Source organism: Hypanus sabinus, chromosome 10 (genome assembly GCF_030144855.1).
Source record: "Hypanus sabinus isolate sHypSab1 chromosome 10, sHypSab1.hap1, whole genome shotgun sequence".
Classification (NCBI taxonomy): Eukaryota; Metazoa; Chordata; class Chondrichthyes; order Myliobatiformes; family Dasyatidae; genus Hypanus; species Hypanus sabinus.
Window position 1 is genome coordinate 77367642 of NC_082715.1, and position 20500 is coordinate 77388141.

General features: G+C 39.8%; 1 protein-coding gene across 12 annotated transcripts in view; it reads right to left on the minus strand.

Moving 5' to 3' along the window:
• tsnax (translin-associated factor X) overlaps positions 1–20500 on the minus strand; it is a 124361-nt gene that overhangs the window by 18169 nt on the left and 85692 nt on the right. The gene's annotated exons all lie outside the window — the stretch shown is intronic.

A 20500-nucleotide genomic window follows, 5' to 3' on the forward strand; every position in this document is an offset into this window, starting at 1 on the left:
CACAGAATATTCAAGTAACACCGGTTTGGAAGACTCCACATTAAGCAGGCTAATTGGTAGCAGATGAGGTATCATGACTGGGTATAAAAGTAGCGTCCATCAAAGGCTCAGTCTTTGCAAGCAAGGATGGGCCATGGCTCACCCCTTTGTGCCAAAATTCATGAGAATTGTTAGCCAGTTCAAAAGGAACATTTCTCAACGCAAGATTGCAGAGAATTTAGGTCTTTCAACATCTACAGTACATAATATTGTGAAAAGATTCAGAGAATTCAGAGACATAGTGCGTAAAGGGCAAGGTCGGAAACCACTGTTGAATGCGCGTGATCTTCGACCCCTCAGGTGGCACTGCCTAAGAAACCGTCATGCTACTGTGACAATTATAGCCACCTAGGCTCGGGAGTACTTTGGAAAACTATTGTCACTTAACACAGTCTGTCGCTGCATCCAGAAATGCAACCTGAAGCTGTATTACGCAAGGAGGAAGCCATACATCAACTCTATGCAGAAACGCCGGCAAGTTCGCTGGGCCCGAGCTCATCTCAGATGGACCGAAAGACTGTGGAACCGTGTGCTGTGGTCAGATGAGTCCACATTTCAGCTACTTTTTGGAAAAAACGGGCATTGAGTTCTCCGTGCCAAAGATAAAAACGACCATCCTGATTGTTATTAGCAAAAGGTGCAAAAGCCAGCATCTGTGCTGGTATGGGGATGCATCAGTGCCCACGGCATGAGTGAGTTGCATGTATGTGAAGGTACCATTGACTCTGAGGCGTATATTAGGATTTTAGAGAGACATATGTTGCCATAAAGGCAACGTCTCTTCCCGGGACAATGCAGCAGGACAATGCCAGACCACATTCTGCACGGGCTGCAACAGCGTAGCTTTGAGAACACAGAGTGCGTGTGCTTGACTGGCCTGCTGCCAGTTCAGATCTATCTACTATTGAAAATGTATGGCGCGTCATGAAGAGGAGAATCAGACAATGGAGACCACGGACTGTTGAGCAGCTGAAGTCTTATATCAAGCAAGAATGGACAAAATTTCCAACTGAAAATCTACTACAATTAGTATCCTCAGTTCCAAAACGATTAAAAAGTGTTATTAAAAGGAAAGGTGATGTAACACAATGGTAAACATGCCTCTGTCCCAACTTTTGTTGAGTGCGTTACAGCCGTCAAATTCTAAATTTGTGTATATTTACAAAATACAATTAAGTAGGTCTGTAAAACTATTGAAAATCTTTTCTTTGTACTTTTGTTAGTTAAATAAAGGTTCATGTGAATTAACATATCACAGATTTTTGTTTTTATTGCATTTTGGAAAATATCCCAACTTTTCTGGAAATGGGGTTTGTATTTGCACATTTTGATGTCTTTTGCACTTTGGTTTGTTTGTCCTGTTGGGTGCTGTCTTTCATTGATTCTATTGTATTTCTTAAATCTAGTTAAATGCCTGCAAGAAAATTAATCTCAGGGTTGTGTATGGTGACAAACAAATATTTTGACAATAAATTTGTTGTACTTTAGTAGTTTTATTAATGATGAAAAGTGACAGTGGCATATATAAGAAGTGTTTGTGACCGGAATTCTGGTCAAGATGGTGCCTGCTTACAATGCTCCCATGGTCGACATTTTCTGGATAGACCATGAAACCATATATTGCACTTCTTTTATGTAATTTATGTTTTTTTTGTCTTGAACATGATTTGGGAACTGTTGGAATGTGTCATTTGCAGTTTGGACATCACTAGGATATCCGTTTTAGTGCTCTGCAGTCTCCAAATTGATTCCAGGAGACAGAGGCAGTGTGTGTGAACCTGTGGCAAGAAGGTTGTGGGACGGGGTGCAAGCCAATTTTCAACTCCATTTTACCGATTAAAGCTTCCATTAAAGTGACAAAGTCCAAGTATCTTTCTTTCCCCAGTCAGACAAAACATTTTTCCCCATTAAGACTAGTATCAACCAATCAAAATTTGTATGATTTAATAAAAAAATTTTTGATTGCATCATTTATTCTGTTAAGAATTAAAGAAGTCAGCACTTACCATTCCCATCATTATTAAACAGATCAGCAAATTTAAAATAGGATAGCCAGTTAGTTGGAACACAGGAAATACCATCCGAAGTTACCCTTTACCAGTACAGGCAATCCCCAAGTTACAAATGTCTGACTTACGAACAACTCATACTTATGAATGGCCTGCCATAAAGCTTATTATATTAAAAATTCGTCAGCTCGAGGAAGCAGAACACCATCCGCCATTTTAAGTTGGATCACGTATTTGGCTTATATTTTTCTTAGCAAGATTCACCCTGATCCCCCTTTTCCAGTAAGCACCGCCCCCACTTATCCCATTTAACCCGTCTCAGTGTGGGTGGACTTTAGGACCCGGGGGAGCTCAAGACCCGCTGCCCGCAGCTGCTGCTGACTCCACAGTGTTTCTGTTTTGTTGATGCAAAACGGTCATGATTGAAAATAAAGCGGAAATAATAAAGCGATCGGAAAGAGGTGAAACACCATTGGTTATTGGAAAAGTGTTAAGCTACGGTTGGTCAACAATCAGAACAATTTTAAAGTATAAAGTGAGAATAATGGAGCACGTGAAAGGCCCTGCCCTGATGAAAGCTACAATTATTACTAAGCAATGCAGTGGTTTAATTATTGAAATGCATACATTTTATATGCATAGAAAGGTAAAATATATACTATATGCTAAGACAAACGTTTGACTAACTAACACTAAGTAATACTGGATGTACCTGTTCCGACTTACATACAAATCTGACCTAACGACAGACTTTGGAACGGAACTCTTTCATAACCCGGGGACTGCCTGTACTCTCAAACTGCAGCAGTGACTTACAATTCTTTCAACTGAAAGATGTACATGCTATCCTTGACTAACTTGGGGATTTACCTTTTGGAGAGCTTTTCAACTGGGTCAAGGTACAGAGAGGCAATGGCATGGTGAGAGTTGCAAACACTATTTATAATAAAATTTATATCAAGCGTAAAGGTTATTGATAAAATAGGATTGGTAAAATTTATAATGCACGCAGCCAAGTTTTGTATAATTTAATAAGGCGCAGAGCTGGACATCATTACAAAGGGTGCAAGATAGTGTTTTTGTCATTAAGGACCCTGACCACTTAAGACATGCTCTCTTCGAATGACTAGCATCAGAGAGGAGACACAGGAGCCACACCTCATTGTATTAGGAACAGCCTCTTTCTCTCCGTGATCAGAATTCTGAACCGACAGCAAATCAACTCATGAACTTCAGTACTTGAATATTTTTGCTTTCTTTTTGCTCTACTTATTTAATTTCTCACATATACTTATTGTAAATTATACCATTCTTTATGTATTGCACTGTACTGCTGCCACAAAACAAATTCCATGACATACTGTATGTCAGCAATCTTAAACCTGATTCTGATTTTGTGATGCTACTAATATATTCAAAAATCATACGACTATAAGATATAGGAGTAGAATTAAACATTCCGCCCATTAAGCCTGCTCTGCCGTTCAATCAACACACAGCCTGCTTTCCCATTGCATCATGGCTGATTTATTATCTCTTCCAACCCCATTCTCCTATGTAATCTCTGATGCCTGTACTAATCAAGAACCCATCAACCTCCACTTCAAAAATACCCAATGAATTGGCCTCCAAAGATTCCCCCTCTAGCAAAAGAAACTTCTCTTGTCTCTGTTCTAAAGGCATATCCTCCTATTCTGAGGCTGTACCCTTTGAATCTAGACCCCCCCCCCCCCCAACTAACATCTTCTCCAGGTCATTCAATATTTGATAGGTTTCAATAAGATCCTCCTTCATTCTTCTAAACTCTAGCAAGCTGGTTCAGGGTTATCAAGCACTTCTCATACTTTAACCATTTCATTCCTGTGATCATTCTTGTGAACCTCCTCTTCGGATCTTTGCTTCCAAAGATCCCTAATTGTACCAACCAACATATCTGTCTCCATATTTGATCATACTAAATGTAATTAATTGGCAACATCATTCTCCTGTGAAACCCAATGTGCATTTTCTCATGATTAAAGGGTTGATATGCAGGGTTCTCAACCTGGGGTCCACAGGCTCCTCAGTTAATGGTAGGGGTCAGTGGCATAAAAACAGTGTTAGGAACCTCTGGTCTAAATAAATAAAACTTGTTACTGATAGAGTTACTCAAACCTTTCATGACCACATATAGTCCAGAAACATTTTATGATGAAATCATTTGAAGGGCAACAACTGGCTGCTTGGCTTTTCCCTATGATTCTTTTAATACCTTTGGTAGTAGTGTATTATTCATGTTTTCGGGTAGGATAAAGATTTTCCTGAATTCACTTGTCATTGATGCTGCATAAATTCTACAACAACATTCTTACTCAAGGATTACTCCACTAGAAGTACCATACCTACATATTCCTTTGTTGTTTCTAAACCTCATTAAAATAATTTCTTCTCCAGGAAATACAACATCATTATTCAGTGCCTTCATTTCAGGTATTATTCTGATGATTCATTATTGAATCTCTCCGGGGCCAGTACATCCTTCCTACAAAAGGGTGCCTAAATTAAATATAATATCTTAAGTGATCTCTGACCAGCGCCCTGTATAATTGCAGCATCATTTCCTTGCTTTTCTCTTCTAAATCTTTTAAAAGTCTGACTGCTTTTTGAAGCCATTAACAAGTTTGCAATAATCTAATGGACCTTAAACCCCTTCATCTAGAAGGTTTCTTCCCCAAAACATTCTTTCTTATTTGCACGATTACCTTGAAATTTACAGAGCTATAGTTACTGTTTGCCCCATGATACATAACTACTTGCCCAGATTCACTCCCTAGGAATAGATCTCACACTATTTCATCCCTAGTACGACTACTTATGTAACTGGCACAAGAGGATTCTCCTGAATGCACTTCAAAACCTCCACACTGTTTATTACTTTCACACTAAGACAATTCTTGTTAATAATGGGAAAGATGAAACTCCTAACTGCTATTTCACTTCAGAGCATATTCTCAAGAGTGACAGTTCAGCTTGTCTCCTCACCCTCATGTGGAGAGGGTCAGCAACTTTAAATCCTTCAATGTTATCATTTCAGAGGAACTGCCCTGGGTCCTACATGCAAGCACATTACGAAGAATGCAAAACAGGCCTCTACTGTCTTAGACGTTTGCGAAGATTCAGCATGTCATTAAAAACATTGACACAGTTCCATTGATGTGTGGTGGACAGCATATTAACTGTTTGCTTCATGGCCTGGTATGGAAACACCAATGCTCTTATACTGAAAAGCTGACAAATAGTAGTGGGTACAGACTAGCCCATCATGGGTAAAGATCCTCACCTCCCCATCCCACCATTGAGCACAACTATATGGAGTGCTGTCACAGGAAAGCAGCATCCATCAAGGACCCCCTCACCCAGGCCATGCTCCTTTGTCACTGATACTATCAGGAAGAAGGTACAGGAGCCCAAGGACCCACATAATCAGGTTCAGTAACAGTTATTACCCCTCAACCATCAGGTTCTTGAACCAGAAGGGATAACTTCACCCAACTTCACTCATCTCATCACTGTACTGTTCCCACAAACTATGGAATCACTTTCAAGGACTCTTCCATTCACCTTCTCGATATTTAAAGCTTATTTAATTATTATTATTACTTCCTTTTTTCTCTTACTTTTTGTATTTGCATAGTTTTTACTTTGGTTGTTGTCCATCCTGTTGAGTGTGGTCTTTCATTGGTTCTACTATAGTTCTTGTATTTACTGTGATTGCCCGCAAGAAAAAAGTGGTTGAGGAATCATTGTAATCGTTGAGGGAACAACAAATGTACTTTCAGAAGATGTTAGAAGAAAAATTGTAGAGAAGCACAAAGCTGAAAAGAAATACAAGATCTGAATGTTCATCAGTCCACAGTAAGATAAAATGTCTACAAATGGAGGAAATTCAGTACTGTTATTATTCTCCCTAGGAGTGCGTGTCCTGCAAAGATCACATCAAGAACACAATGTATAATGCTAAAGAAGATGAAACCAAGGGTTACAGCAAAAGACCTGTAGAAATCTCTACAACTGGCTAAAGTCTCTGTTCATCTGTCCACCATAAGAAAAACACTGAACAGAATGGTGTTCATGGGAAGATACCGCAGAGGAAACCACTGCTCTCCAAAAAAAGACACTGCTGCATATCTCACGTTTGACCACTTGGATGTTCTACAAAGCTTCTGTGACAATGTTGAGATTGCCAATATTGAATGCACAGTGCTATATTTGGAGGGAAAAACCTCAGCCCAATTGTGAAGCATGGTGGAAGAAGCATCATGGTTTAGGATTGCTTTGCTGCCACAGGACCTGGACAGCTTGTAATCATTGAGGGAACAATGAATTCAAAATTATATCAAAACAATTTACAGGAGAATATCAGGGTAGCGGTCCATCACCTGAGGCTTAATAGAAATTGGATGATGCAACAAGATATGATCCAAAACACAAGAATAAATAATCTACAACAGAATAGATTAAAAAGAAGAAAATTTGTGTTTGGAATGACCAAGTCGTGATCTAGACATTAACCCAACAGAGATGATGTGGCATGACCTGAAGAGGGCGGTTCATGCAAGGTAGCTCAGAAATATTGACAAACTGGAACAGTTTTGTATGGAAGAATGGTCTAATATTCCTGCTTGCCATTGTGCAAGTCTGATCAGCAGCTACAGGAAACTTTTGGTGGAGGTTGTTGCTGCTAAAGGAGGTTCTACCAGTTATTAAATAAGAGTTCACATACTTTTTACAGTCTGCACTGTAAACGATTGAACAATATGTTCAATAAAGACATGAAAAGTATAAATGTTTCATTGTTATTAGTTTAGGCAGATTGTGTTTGTTTATTTTTGTGACTTGGATGAAGATAAGACCACTTTTTATGAGTAATTAATGCAGAAAACAAGGTAATTGCAAAGGGTTCACAAGCTTTCTTGCAACTGCATGTACTTTGATAATAAATTTACTTGAACTTTGATGTAAACTGATATTGACAATTCCCTCTTCTGAGGTACTGTCCCCTTATATTTTAAACTGCTTTTATGACAATCAACCTCAAAAAGGCCTAGATGAGTGGATATCAAAAGGATGTTTCCTATTGTTGGGGTATCTAGGATCAGATGACGCAATCTCAGAATAGAAGGACGGATGTTCTTTTTAGAACAGAAATGAGGAACTTCTTTAGCCAGAGGGTGGTGAATCTGCTGAATTCTTTGCCACAGATGGCTATGAAGGCCAAGCCATTGGATAACGTGGTTGATAGGTTTTTGATCAGTAAAGGCATCAAAGGTCATAGGGAGACAGCATAAGAGAAAGGGATTAGAGGATTAATAAACCAGCCATGATGAAATGGTGGAGCAGACTCGAGCTAGATGGTCTAATTCTGCTCCTATGTCTTATACTCTACAAAATATTTTAATCCCATTTCTGTGTGCAAATTGTTGCCTATCTCCAACTTCATCTCCTTATCCAAGATTCTTTAACATGCAGTTATTTCGCAAGCCCAAGGCTATTTTTTTCCCAACACCTTGTCTGATCACTCCAATCGGATTTCTCCCTAACAAACAGACTGAACTGTGTAAAAGCAATTGTGATAAATACTCCTCTAGCTTCCTTGGCTCTCTATAGCTTACAACTTAGTTAATCATACCATCCCTCAACACTTCTGCTCTGTCATCCAGCTGAATGGAACTGAAGTTGCCTTGTTCCATTTTTTCACAAACTTGAAAAAGTCTGCAGAAGCTGGAAATTGAAAGAAACACAGACAAAAGGCTAGAGGAACTCAGGAAATCAGACAGCATCTATGGAAAAGAGTAAACAGTCGATGTTTCGGGACAAGACCCTTCTTCTGCAAGCAATTTCAAACTCCTGGGAATGCACATCATACACAATCTCTCATGGTCCCAGAATACATTCTACACAGTCAAGAAAGCTCACCAACACCTATATTTTCTGAGGAGGCTGAAGAGAGCCGGATTTTGCCCATCCATACTCATGGCATTCTACAGATGCATAGTAGAGAGCGTCCTGAAAAGTCGAGACACTGCTTGGCATGGAAATTGCACTGTATCGAAGAGGAAGGCTCTACCATAGGTCATCAAAACTGCCTAACATATCACCAGCACCAGCCTATCCACCATCAAGGACATATACAGAAAGGTGCTAAACAAAAAAGGGTCTGTAATGTCATGAAGGACCCCATCCACACTACTCATGGACTGTTTTTCCCATTCCCAACAGGGAGTCTATGTAGTATCCATGCCAGGACCCCAAGACTCAAAAACAATTACTTTCCCCAAGCAACAAGACTATTCAACACCTCCACCCACTAACTCCACCATTATTTTACTATTTCCTGTCACTCATCTTATGTACAGCCTAGTGTCACTTTAGGGACGTACAATAAATCTGCATGTAAGCTTTCTTATGTACTTATACTTACTGTGTCTTTTTTATTATTATTGTGTTCTTTATCTTTTGGAGTTATTTTGTGCAGCATTGGATCTGGAGTAACAATTATTTCATTCTCCTTTATACTTGCGTACTCAAAATGACATTAAACAATCATAAATCTGCAGATCTTGTTCCCAATTCTAAGAGTTCCTCTTTCTGCATGATTACTTCAGGTTTCCACCAAGAAACTATACCGAACTCCCCATTTTTCATTTATACAACATTAACTAAAAACCGATGTGCATTGATGATATCTATCTTGTTTCAGAACAAAACCCCTTAACATTTTCTCTGATTAGTCACTCATCTGACAGTCAGAGCAGAAATTTCCTCTAACCAAACACAATAAAGTTATAACTGTTTTGTAATTCTGCAGTCATACCATACTATATAATGAAGAGATCTAAATGCATGAGCTGCTGAATACCTATAAACTTGTCTCCATTTTGTACTGTTTAATAAATGGTGCAAAAATCAACAACTAAAGTTCAAATTTGTTTTTGTGACATTATACAAATATTTTTCCATCAGATTCTATGTCTGCCAACTTTTAAAGGAAATGCTAAGGTTCAAACTATTTCATGCAGTTATCTAAGAACCTTGAAATTACTGGTAAACAAAATCATGAAGTTATTTTTTTTAAATCACAGTGAGAATGATTAGCTGTTCCCATAAGAAATCATTTTGCTGAGAGGTTCTTACTAACCTTTAAAATAATCTTTTACTCAGGAATCGTAATGGCATCAGAATTAACACCCATTTTTATGATGAAATCAATTATCGTTTACTAGTCTGGAAATGGACACAGTGATAATATTCGAGCAGAAACTGTTTCAATTTCTGAACTGATCTGGGGGCATAGATTGGAATCACAAAACAATTTAAAGGCTTAAATAATAAACATAGTGGAAGATACTTAAATGCAGAGAATACCATGTTTGTTTATATTTCAGTTCAGCACATAAGCAATGATCCTGATACAAGCGGGAGGAGGAATGTAGGAGTTGTAAAGGCAGCATTGATTGTCATAATACAAGCTGCTACAGGAGTCACTGGCTATTTAATATTTTTATTACTTTTTTAAATTTAGTGCTTTTTTTCCATTTTAATCTCCATTTTGCATGCACAACTGTAAATATTGTTAACCTAGTAACTTTAGCATTCTTACCTCCTCATTGCAAAATGGTTGCCCCTTATCCTATTATACAGTTTCCTTCAATTGTGAAACTTCTGTCAAAGAGGTTTCCGGGAACACCTCCTCCTTATATTGAGGTAGCAGTATGCACAATTTTAAGACGTTATGTCCTCAAACCAAGTAAAAATGATTGCCCTGAGCATCTCTATATTTAGAAACAATTTGAGCAAGACTGTTGTCATAAAATAAACATTATACCATAGCAGAAGCGTCAGTAGTGCATTATATTAAGTAAAACATCAACTATATAAAATAGATTTGTCATAGAAAAGAACAAAAGATCTTACAAAATATATAATAACTATAGTAGGCATGAGTATTCTATCTGTCACTCTTCCCATGTCACATGCCAATATCTTTTCATACTTTCACTCAACTAGCTGCTTATTTTTTATTCATTTAAAGTCATAGCTTTAGCTATTGGAATTATGGAAACATTATCAATAAAAGCAGAGATGGAACAAAAGTCTGTTTTTAGAAACGATCTTGGAAATGAGGCTGGGCAAGTCGTTGATATATAAGTGGGAAAGCAGTTTGAGTACAGTCACCCTAATTCTATTAATTTCTTGATTGTCATGGAAAAAGATAGAATTGGCCCTCATTCAAGTTCTAATTTGGTGCAAAGCTCTCTTAAATGGCATCAGACAGAGGTTACATCCAAACTATGCCAGATAAATCCGTAACAGAAGCTTTCTCTCTTCATTTTTACCCTCCGTCCACACTAAAACAGCGTTTTCCTCCCCCAAAACCAGAGCTTTTCAGAAATGTTCTCCAAAGTAATTCATTTTGAAAATGCTGCTCGGGCAGATTAGTGTGGACGGAGTAACTGGAGACTTCTGAAAACGCTGTCAGACAGCAGCGCGTTATTTCATTGTTTTCTTGAACACAACCTAACAATTTCAGAACAGACAACAACAAGACTGAAGCCAGAAGAGTTAGAAATGTACTCACCAAATACTTTGACTCATAACTTACTGAATAAATAAGTATACTGTACTCACTTTGCCATTTTCTGTCCTTGCTCGTATGAAGGTGGTTTACCTATTTGTGCAAGTACTTCTCTGACAATAGTTGTGTGACAGTCTAATGTAACATTGTATGGAAATACAAGATAATGATGCAGACATGTTTTATACATTTAACAAAATGCTTTATGAATGCAACAGAGTTAGTCGGTTTTTCAATGTTCGTCGTCAGCTAGGTCATATAGTCCATGAATTCCCTGTTGGTTGCCTCCGTACGCTCCAGTATTTTTTTTTTAGTTTCAAGTTCTCCTGCGTGAGAGCCAACAGCTGTCAGTCGTTTTAAGTTTTTCTAGTCTGTAACTACACAAATGTGCACTTTTACGGCGAGATTCGACACCAAACATGTCGCTTGTTTTTGGTAGATGTGTCCTGTGCATGCGTGGCAGGAGGAGATTCGCCGAAATCTCTGTTTCAGTGTGGATAGAGATATTTTCAAAAATGCATAGTGTGGACGCCTATCATTTGTACGCGAAACCGACGTTTTCAAAATTATCCGGTCTAATGTGGATGTAGCCAGAAACTCTCAGTTGGGAGGTTTTTTTTTTGCAAGAAAAGGGATGTCTGTTAAGTGAGAGGCTTTTACAAGATGAGATAAAAAGAGCTCATGATCAGCATGTTCCTGTTAAGAGTGAAGGCACAGCTGACAACATTAGGAAAACTTGGTTGATGATGGATATTGAGGATCTAGTTGGGAAAAAGGAGGCATATGTTAGGTGTAGGCAGCTGTCATCAAACTGGTCAATTGAAGAGTATAAGGGACATAGGAATATATAACCATATAACCATATAACAATCACAGCATGGAAACAGGCCACCTTGGCCCTCCTAGTCCGTGCCGAACCCTTAATCTCACCTAGTCCCACCTACCCGCACTCAGCCCATAACCCTCCACTCCTTTCCTGTCCATATACCTATCCAATTTTACCTTAAATGACACAACTGAACTGGCCTCTACTACTTCTACAGGAAGCTCATTCCACACAGCTATCACTCTCTGAGTAAAGAAATACCCCCTCATGTTTCCCTTAAACTTCTGCCCCCTAACTCTCAAATCATGTCCTCTAGTTTGAATCTCCCCTACTCTCAATGGAAACAGCCTGTTCACGTCAACTCTATCTATCCCTCTCAAAATTTTAAATACCTCGATCAAATCCCCCCTCAACCTTCTACGCTCCAATGAATATAGACCTAACTTGTTCAACCTTTCTCTGTAACTTAATTGCTGAAACCCAGGTAACATCCTAGTAAATCGTCTCTGCACTCTCTCTAATTTATTGATATCTTTCCTATAATTCGGTGACCAGAACTGCACACAATATTCCAAATTTGGCCTTACCAATGCCTTGTACAACTTTAGCATTACATCCCAACTTCTGTACTCAATGCTTTGATTTATAAAGGCCAGCGTTCCAAAAGCCCTCTTCACCACCCTATCTACATGAGACTCCACTTTCAGGGAACTATGCACAGTTATTCCTAGATCTCTCTGTTCCTCTGCATTCCTCAATGCCCTACCATTTACTCTGTATGTTCTATTTGGATTATTCCTGCCAAAATGTAGAACCTCACACTTCTCAGCATTAAACTCCATCTGCCAACGTTCAGCCCATTCTTCTAATATACTTAAAGAAAAAATGTTAAAGGTAAAACAGGGCCACGCTTCAGTATGCCCAAGTGCAGCCTCAAGTCAGTGACTTCGGGGCCCTGCTTGGCCCTCTGGACAAATTCTCACTGATGTTGCAAACTGAAGTGTAGTGGGAGCAGAAACATCGAAGACAGTTTGAGTGGCTGTCGGAGGGCTCTGCATTCGAAATGTATATATCTCCTCCTTCCTGAGTTGGGGAACTCAAAATAAAAAGTAACATCTCAGACTAACTGTAACATTGAAATAGTGACTGTTTCTCGACTCCCCTCTCACTGTAGAAGGAGTGATATCTGCGGTGAGAGTGAGAAAATTAACCTGTGGGATGTTGAAATGTTGGAGTGAACAGTTAATTTCTGATGCACTGTAGACCATGGTCTCTCTTTGGGAACTTTGCTGTTACTTGCATGGTGGGTGGTGGGAATGCTAATGCTTTATATTAGATTAAGTGGGGAGGGGCGAGTTGATGCTTTTGCTGCTGCTTGTCGTGGGAGGGGGACAGGGAGCTTTGGGGTTCTCTTTTCTGTTATTCACTCGTCGGGTGTTTTCTGATTCAAGGGTGTCTTTAAAGAGGAAATTTAGGGAAGGCAATTCCAGACAGAGGTTCTAGCCTACTGAAGGCATGACCACCAATGACTAAAGCCACCAATGACTATACCAAGGAATAAAGCCACCAATGACTATACAAACTTTGATTGGATTTACTGTGGAGATCATTCTAACTGGTTGCATCACCATCTGGTATGGAGGTGCCACTGCACAGGATTGGAAAAACCTGAAGAGGGTTGCAAACTCAGCCAGCTCCGTTTTGGGCACTAACCTCCCCAGCATCAAGGACATCTTCAGAAGGTGATGCCTCAAAAAGACAGTAACCATCATCAAGGACCTCCATCTCCCAGGTCATGCTTTCTTCTTATTACTGCCAGCTGAGAAGAGGTACAGGAGCCAGAAGACACACACTCAACATTTTAGGTACAGCTTCTTCCTCTCCACCATCTCATTTCTGAATGGACAATGAACAGTACCTCACTATATTTCTTCTCTTTTTGTACTGCTTATTTAATTTCTACGTATATTTATTGTTGTAATTTAGAGTATTTTTACGTATTGCACCATACTGCTGCCGCAAAATAACACATTTCATGACATACGTCAATGATATTAAACCTGATTCTGATAAAAGCACAAAGATGCACAAACGCCAGAACTATAGGGCAGTGGGTTTCACTCCAGGGTCAAATTTGACACACAGGTTGTGAATGCCCGCTCATCCTCAAACAGCAGCCAAGCAAAGGGAGTTTGCAGTGCCAACAGAAGGCACACAAGTTCCCAGTTTTTAAATGAAAAAGATTCCAGATCAAAAGAGTTTGAACGTAGACAGTCAACAACAGCCAACTGCTGTTACCATACTCCATACATCACGAGAGATTGTTCACCTCCGTTTCCTCACTGATCCATATTTTCAGATGTAAAAGATCTTAATATACACTTCAAAAGATGTATTAATCATAGGTCAACAACTGCCATACTCCAGTTACCATACTCCATACATCACGAGAGATTGTTCACCTCCGTTTCCTCACTGATCCATATTTTCAGATGTAAAAGATCTTAATATACACTTCAAAAGATGTATTAATCATAGGTCAACAACTGCTATTCAGTGGCATTGCAGGTCTGTACTGACAGCTCACCAGTGTTTTACTGTAGTTTACACTTCAGGCAGGGAGCAGCTACTAACTCCCATCAGCGACAATTGAGTGATTAATTTGTAGGATTTTGAAAACAAATGACAATGATCACCTGGACATTGCTATTTCCTGAAAAATTTTGTGGCAGCCAGATTAAACCAGATCCAAGAGGAAGTAACACAAAAAATGACACTACTGTCTTTGTTCTGCCTATCACAATTAAATCTGAAATAATGTGAAGTATGCAGCTGTGATCTATTACTGGAAATCTGGATCACTGTACATGATCTCATCTTTCCGAAATATGAGCATACCGAATCAAATGCCTTCCTTTTATGCCACATTCTGTATTACTTCAAAAATAAATATTCATAACATTGTTTTTACATCTCATCCATTTGAAATTGATCTTTTATTAGCTTTCTAGAAGCTTCCACTTTACCATTCTCACCAGTATAACACTTGGGGCAATTTTAGCAATGTTTAAATATTTCTCTGGATATTTCTATACATCATGAACTTTTCCCCAGGGCAGAAATGGTTAATGCAAGGGAGCATAACTTTAAGGTGGTTGATGGAAAATACAGCAGTGTTTTTTTTTAATTTTACACAGAGAGCACTGGGTGGGTGGAATGCACTGCCAGGAATGGTGGTAGAGGCAGATGCGTTAGAAGCATTTTAGAGACTCAGAGATTGGCACTTGGATGAGAAAAAATGGCGGGTTATGTGGGAGGGAAGGATAAGATTGATCTTAGAGTAGGTTAAAGAATCAGTGCAACAATGTGTACCATAGGTGTATTGTTCTAGTTTCCATGACAAATGTTCTATGAATGAAAGCAAAATTAAATAATTCTATTTGGTTCAACATTTAATAACTTAAAAAGTAACTTGAATAACAAATTGTTTTTATTTCATTCTTATTTCTATTTAAGACCATAAGATATAGGAGCAGAAGTAGGTCATTTGGCCTGTCAAGTCTGCTCCGCCATTCAGTCATGGGCTGATCCAATTCTTCCAGTCATCCCCACTCCCCTGCTTTCACCCCATACCCTTTGATGCTCTGCCTAATAAAGAACCAATCTATCTCTGCCTTAAATGTACACAGCAACTTGCCCTACACAGCCACTTGTGACAACAAATTCCACAGATTTACCACCCTCTTTCAAACCTTTTTATTATATTATTCAAAAATAACACTAGTACATTAAAGTAACAACACTTACAATGCCTCAAGGAAAAAAAATTATCTTAGATTGAAAGTTTTGTGTATTAAAAAAACCCTACTAAGCAAAAAAAAGTGGGGGAAAAACCCAAGGGTACAACCCCGGAGACAAGCGTCATACAAAAAGCTTCTAAAAATAAACATCAAACTGCCAGCAAGAATGAAAAATATATCAAAAAAAATTTACAATTAGATCGTGGAGAAGATCTATCAATTAGCTCAAATAATAATAGCGAGCAAATGAGCCCCATCTTTTCTCAAAATCAAATACAGTTTCAAAGGTTCGACTAATTTTCTCCAAACTAAGACATAGCATCACTTGAGAGAACCATTGTGACAAAGTAGGAGCTGATATATCCTTCCATTTCAACAAGATGGCCCTCCTAGCTATCAATGTAACAAATGCAATAACATGTAGGTCAGACACAGAAATACCATGGATATTTTGAGGAATTATTCCAAAAAGTGCAGTCAATTTATTAGGTTGTAGGTTAATTCTGAGTGCTTTAGAAATTGTCAAAAAGACCAACTTCCAGAGCTGTTCCAGTATAGGACATAACCAGAACATATGTGTCAATGTAGCTATCTCAGTTTTACATCTATCACAACAACTATCAACACTGGGAAATATTTTAGAGAGCCTCTCCTTTGTTTTTTGATCGGGTTGATTCTATTATTCTATCTTTTCTTTGGAATAATAAAAGACCAAGAATTAGCAAATGTCATTTACATAAGTTGAAAAAGGATGGAGGTCTTGCTTTGCCTAATCTAAGAATGTATTACTGGGCTGTTAATTTGCGATACATGTCCTTTTGGTTATATTGGGTTGATAGGAATGATCGGCCAATTTGGGTAGACCTGGAACTGAGGGCTGTGAAACAGTTTTATTTAACCTTGTTATTGGAAGTTGCTTTACCTATACAATTAGCTAAAGTTGCTAATTTAAACCTATATCCTGTGATTAAGCACTCTTTACAAATTTGGCTCCAGTTCCGCAGTTTTTTTAATCTTAAAAAAAATTAAACTTTGTAGTTTAATTTATTGTAATTACTTTTTTAAACCTCCTTTGAGTGATCCCATCTTTTTACTTTGAAAAAATAAAGGTATTAATTCTTTCAACACACACAAAATGCTGCTGGAACACAGCAGGCCAGGCAGCATCTATAGGAAGAAGCACTGTTGACGTTTCGGGCCGAGACCCTTCCTCAGGACATAAAAATGAAGTGGAGACAGTTGATGTCCTGTTGGCAATTAGCAATAAAGAGATCCAGAGTAGGCAGAAGACCAGAGCGGGGTGTCCATGAAGAGGAGGAGGGTTGAAGACGGGAGAAGGGATCATCGGTAGGGGTAGGAGAGTCCTTGCCAAAGAAGTAAGCTCGGAGATGGAGCCGGTGGAAGAAGAGTTCAGCGTCATGGCGTATGCGGAACTCGCTGAGGTGTGGGCGAAGGGGGACAAAGGTGAGGCCCTTACTGAGCACAGAGTGCTCTGCCTCAGAGAGCTGAAGGTTGGAGGGAATGATAAAAACCTGGCACGGATGAGAGATGGGATCAGAGGGGGGAGGGAGGCTGGTGATGTCGGTGGAGAGGGAAGGGTTGAGGTGAAAGGAAGATGGAGCATCTGAGGGCCCAGGAGCTGACGATGGGATCTGAGGGAGAGGGGATTGCCGAGTGGTGGTGGGGGAAGGGAGACAGGAGTCACAATCGCAGCATGTGAAGACCCGGCCTGGAGTTCAAGGCTGGAGTTGCAGTCGGTGGTTGTGCAATCGCTTTGAAGCTGTCCATGATCGTTGAAACACGCATTGATGGTGCTGGAGTCAGGGTTGTGAATATGCCCCGGGTTGCTGGCGCAGCTGAGATCGACAGCTAGGGCCAATCCATGGTTGTTGGAACCCGCATTGATGGTGCTGCAGTCCGGGTTTTGAATATGTCCTGGGTAGTTGGGGCAGCCGAGATCAATGGCCAGGCCCAGGGCCATGATACGAAGTCCACGCCTGCTAGTGGTGGAGCCAGCATGCTCTGGGGTCTGCAGATGGAAGATCTTGCGGTCCTTGCAGGACATGATAAAGTCAAAGAAACGGTGACTGCACGCATGGATCCGAAGGAGGATGAAATAACAAACAGGTCCATTGCAAACGGAGAAAAAGGTGTCCTGGAAGGGATTGTGATAGGGACGCCAGGTACCTTCCCATGGCGCAGAGTGTCGCCCTCAGAGCTCGACGGGAGAAACAATGGGAGGCAGAGTCAATTAAATGTGAGTACCTAACGAAAGGTCTCAGCCTGAAACGTCAACAGTGCTTCTTCCTATAAATGCTGCCTGGCCTACTGCGTTCCACCAGCATTTTGTGTGTGTTGCTTGAATTTCCAACATCTGCGGATTTCCTCGTGTTTACGTATTAATTTTTTTTTAGATTTATTTAAAGAAGGCAGATTGATGTCTTTTGAACAATTATTCAATAAGTATTCTCCCTCATATTCACACTTTTTACAATATCTTCAAGTTAGACATTTTTTACAAAAATATTTAAGTAATTTTCCTTACATATTGGACACTGACCTGTTAGATACTATTATGAGTATGAACCCTTCGATGAAGGGTTCTATTGGAAGAATTTATAATTTATTATTACAATGGGATAAGCTTCCTTTATTTAAGATTAAACAGGATTGGGAAAAGGAACTCAATTTGACTTTTATATGGGAGGATTGGGCGCGGATTCTGAAGCTGGTTAACTCTTCTTCAATCTGTGCTAGTCATTCACAGATTCAATTTAAAATTGTACATCGTTACCACCCTCTGACTAAAATAATTTCTCCACATCTCTGTTCTAAATAGAGGTCCTTCAATCCTGAAGTTCTGCCCTCTTGTCCTGGACTCCCCTACCATGGGAAATAACTTTGCCATATCTATGCTTCTATGAGATACCACCTCATTCTCCTGAACTCCAGGGAATACAGCCAAAGAGTTACCAGATGTTCCTCATACGGTAACCCTTTCATTCCTGGAATCATTCTTGTGAATCTTCTCTGAGCCCTCTCCAATGTCAGTATATCCTTTCTAAAATAAGGAGCCCAAAACTGCACACAATACTCCAAGTATGGTCTCATGCCTGCTGTATAAGGGCCTCAACATCACATACCTGCACGTATATTCTATACCTCTAGAAATGAATGCCAACATTGCATTCGCCTTCTTCACCACCAATTCAATCTGGAGGTTAACCTTTAGGGTAACCTGCAAAAGGACTCCCAAGTCTCTTTGCATTTCTGCATTTTGAATTCTCTCCCCATTTAAATAATTGTCTGCCCATTTATTTCTTCCACCAAAGTGCATGACCACACACTTTCCAACATTGTATTTCATTTGCCATTTCCTTGTCCATTCCCTTAAACCAGGGGTCGGCAACCCACAGGTCCGGAGCTGCATGCGGCTCTTTCATCTCTCTGCTGCGGCTCCCCGTGGTTTGTTAGTTTTTGAAATGTAATTCGAAATTTGAAGATTATGGTGATCTTGTACAATCTAAAAACGTTGTGGAGACCCCATTTCCTGGCACATCCGAACCAGCTCACAATTAGCCACCGTTCCGGCTAAGGGAGATAGCCTACGGGGGTTTGTGAGTACGTGTCTTTTGGAGCATCTGCGCCCACGGGGATGGGTTGAAGAAGGCTTTAAATCAAGGCTGTATAGTTCGAATAAAGTTACCTTTGACTGCAGTGTCTTTATTTTAGCGCTGTGTGTAGCACACCGCTACAACGTGTTTTTTATCGCTATTAATATACATCACCACTGCCAATGCCTGACACCCGCCAGTGCGCGCTTTTTTTAAATTCTTCGAACCAAGGTAGGCTAACTATGGAGTAACCTTCAACCCAACGTCTTTTTTTCGGAGTTCAAAATGTTTTTGTTGCATGCAGAAATGTAATTTCGTTTTCTCTGCAGGAGTTCATCAATTTCATAAATGCAACACATTATAGTTTGTTTATACATAGCATAAAGGCAAAAAAAACCGTTGTAAGCAGTGTTATTTCATTTTAAATGTCAAACGGGTTTTGTGGCTCCCAGTGTTTTCTTTTCTGTGGGAAATGGGTCCATATTGGCTCTTTCAGTGGTAAACGTTGCCGACCCCTGCCTTAAACGATCCAAGTCTCTCTGCAGGCTGTTTCCTCAACTCTACCCACTCCACCTATTTTTGTATCATCGGCAAATTTAGCCACAATTCCATTAATCCCATAGTCCAAATCACTGACACACATTGTAAAAAGCAGCAATCTCAACACCGACCCATGGAACTCCACTGGTAACTCTTAGCCAGACAGAAGATGATCCCTTTATTCCCACTCTGTTTTCTGCCAATCAGCCAATCCACCACCCATGTTAATAACTTCCCTGTAATTCCATTGACTCTTATATTGCTAAGCAGTCTCATGTATGGCTCCTTGTCAAACACCTTCTGAAAATCCAAGTACACCACATCTACTGCATCTCCCTTGTCTACCCTGCTCGTAATTTCCTCAAAAAATTGCAGTAGGTTTGTCAGGCAGGATTTTCTTTTCAGGAAACCATGCTGGCTTTGGCCTATCTTGTCATGTGCCTCTGTAATCTCATTCCTTAACAATCAATTCCAACAACTTCCCAACCACTGATATCAGGCTAACAGGTCCATAGTTTCCTTTCTGCTGCCTCCCACCCTTCTTAAATAGCGGAGTAACATTTACTGCAAGTCTCAAGATGGTGTGGTGATAAAGATGATTTGTATCTATTAGCTGAACTGCAAATTTACCTGCTGTAATTCAGATTTACTTAAAAGTACAAAACAGAAGAGCTCTTAATCACAGCAGTGGTTACCAGAGTCTACAGCTTACACACACAAAATGCTGGTGGAACACAGCAGGCCAGGCAGCATCTATAAGGAGAAGCACTGTCAATGTTTCGGACTGAGACCCTTCATCAGGACTAACTGAAAGGAAAGGTAGTAAGAGATTTCAAAGTAGAAGGGGGAGGGGGAAATGCGAAATTATAGGAGAAGACCGGAGGGGGTGGGGTGAAGCTGAGAGCCAGAAAGGTGATTGGCAACAGGGATACAGAGGTGGAGAAGGGAAAAGATCATGGAACGGAAGGCCTAGGGAGAAAGAAAGGGGAAGGGGAGCACCAGAGTGAGATGGACAACAGGCACAGTGATGGGCAGATAGAGAGAGAAAAAAAAAGAGG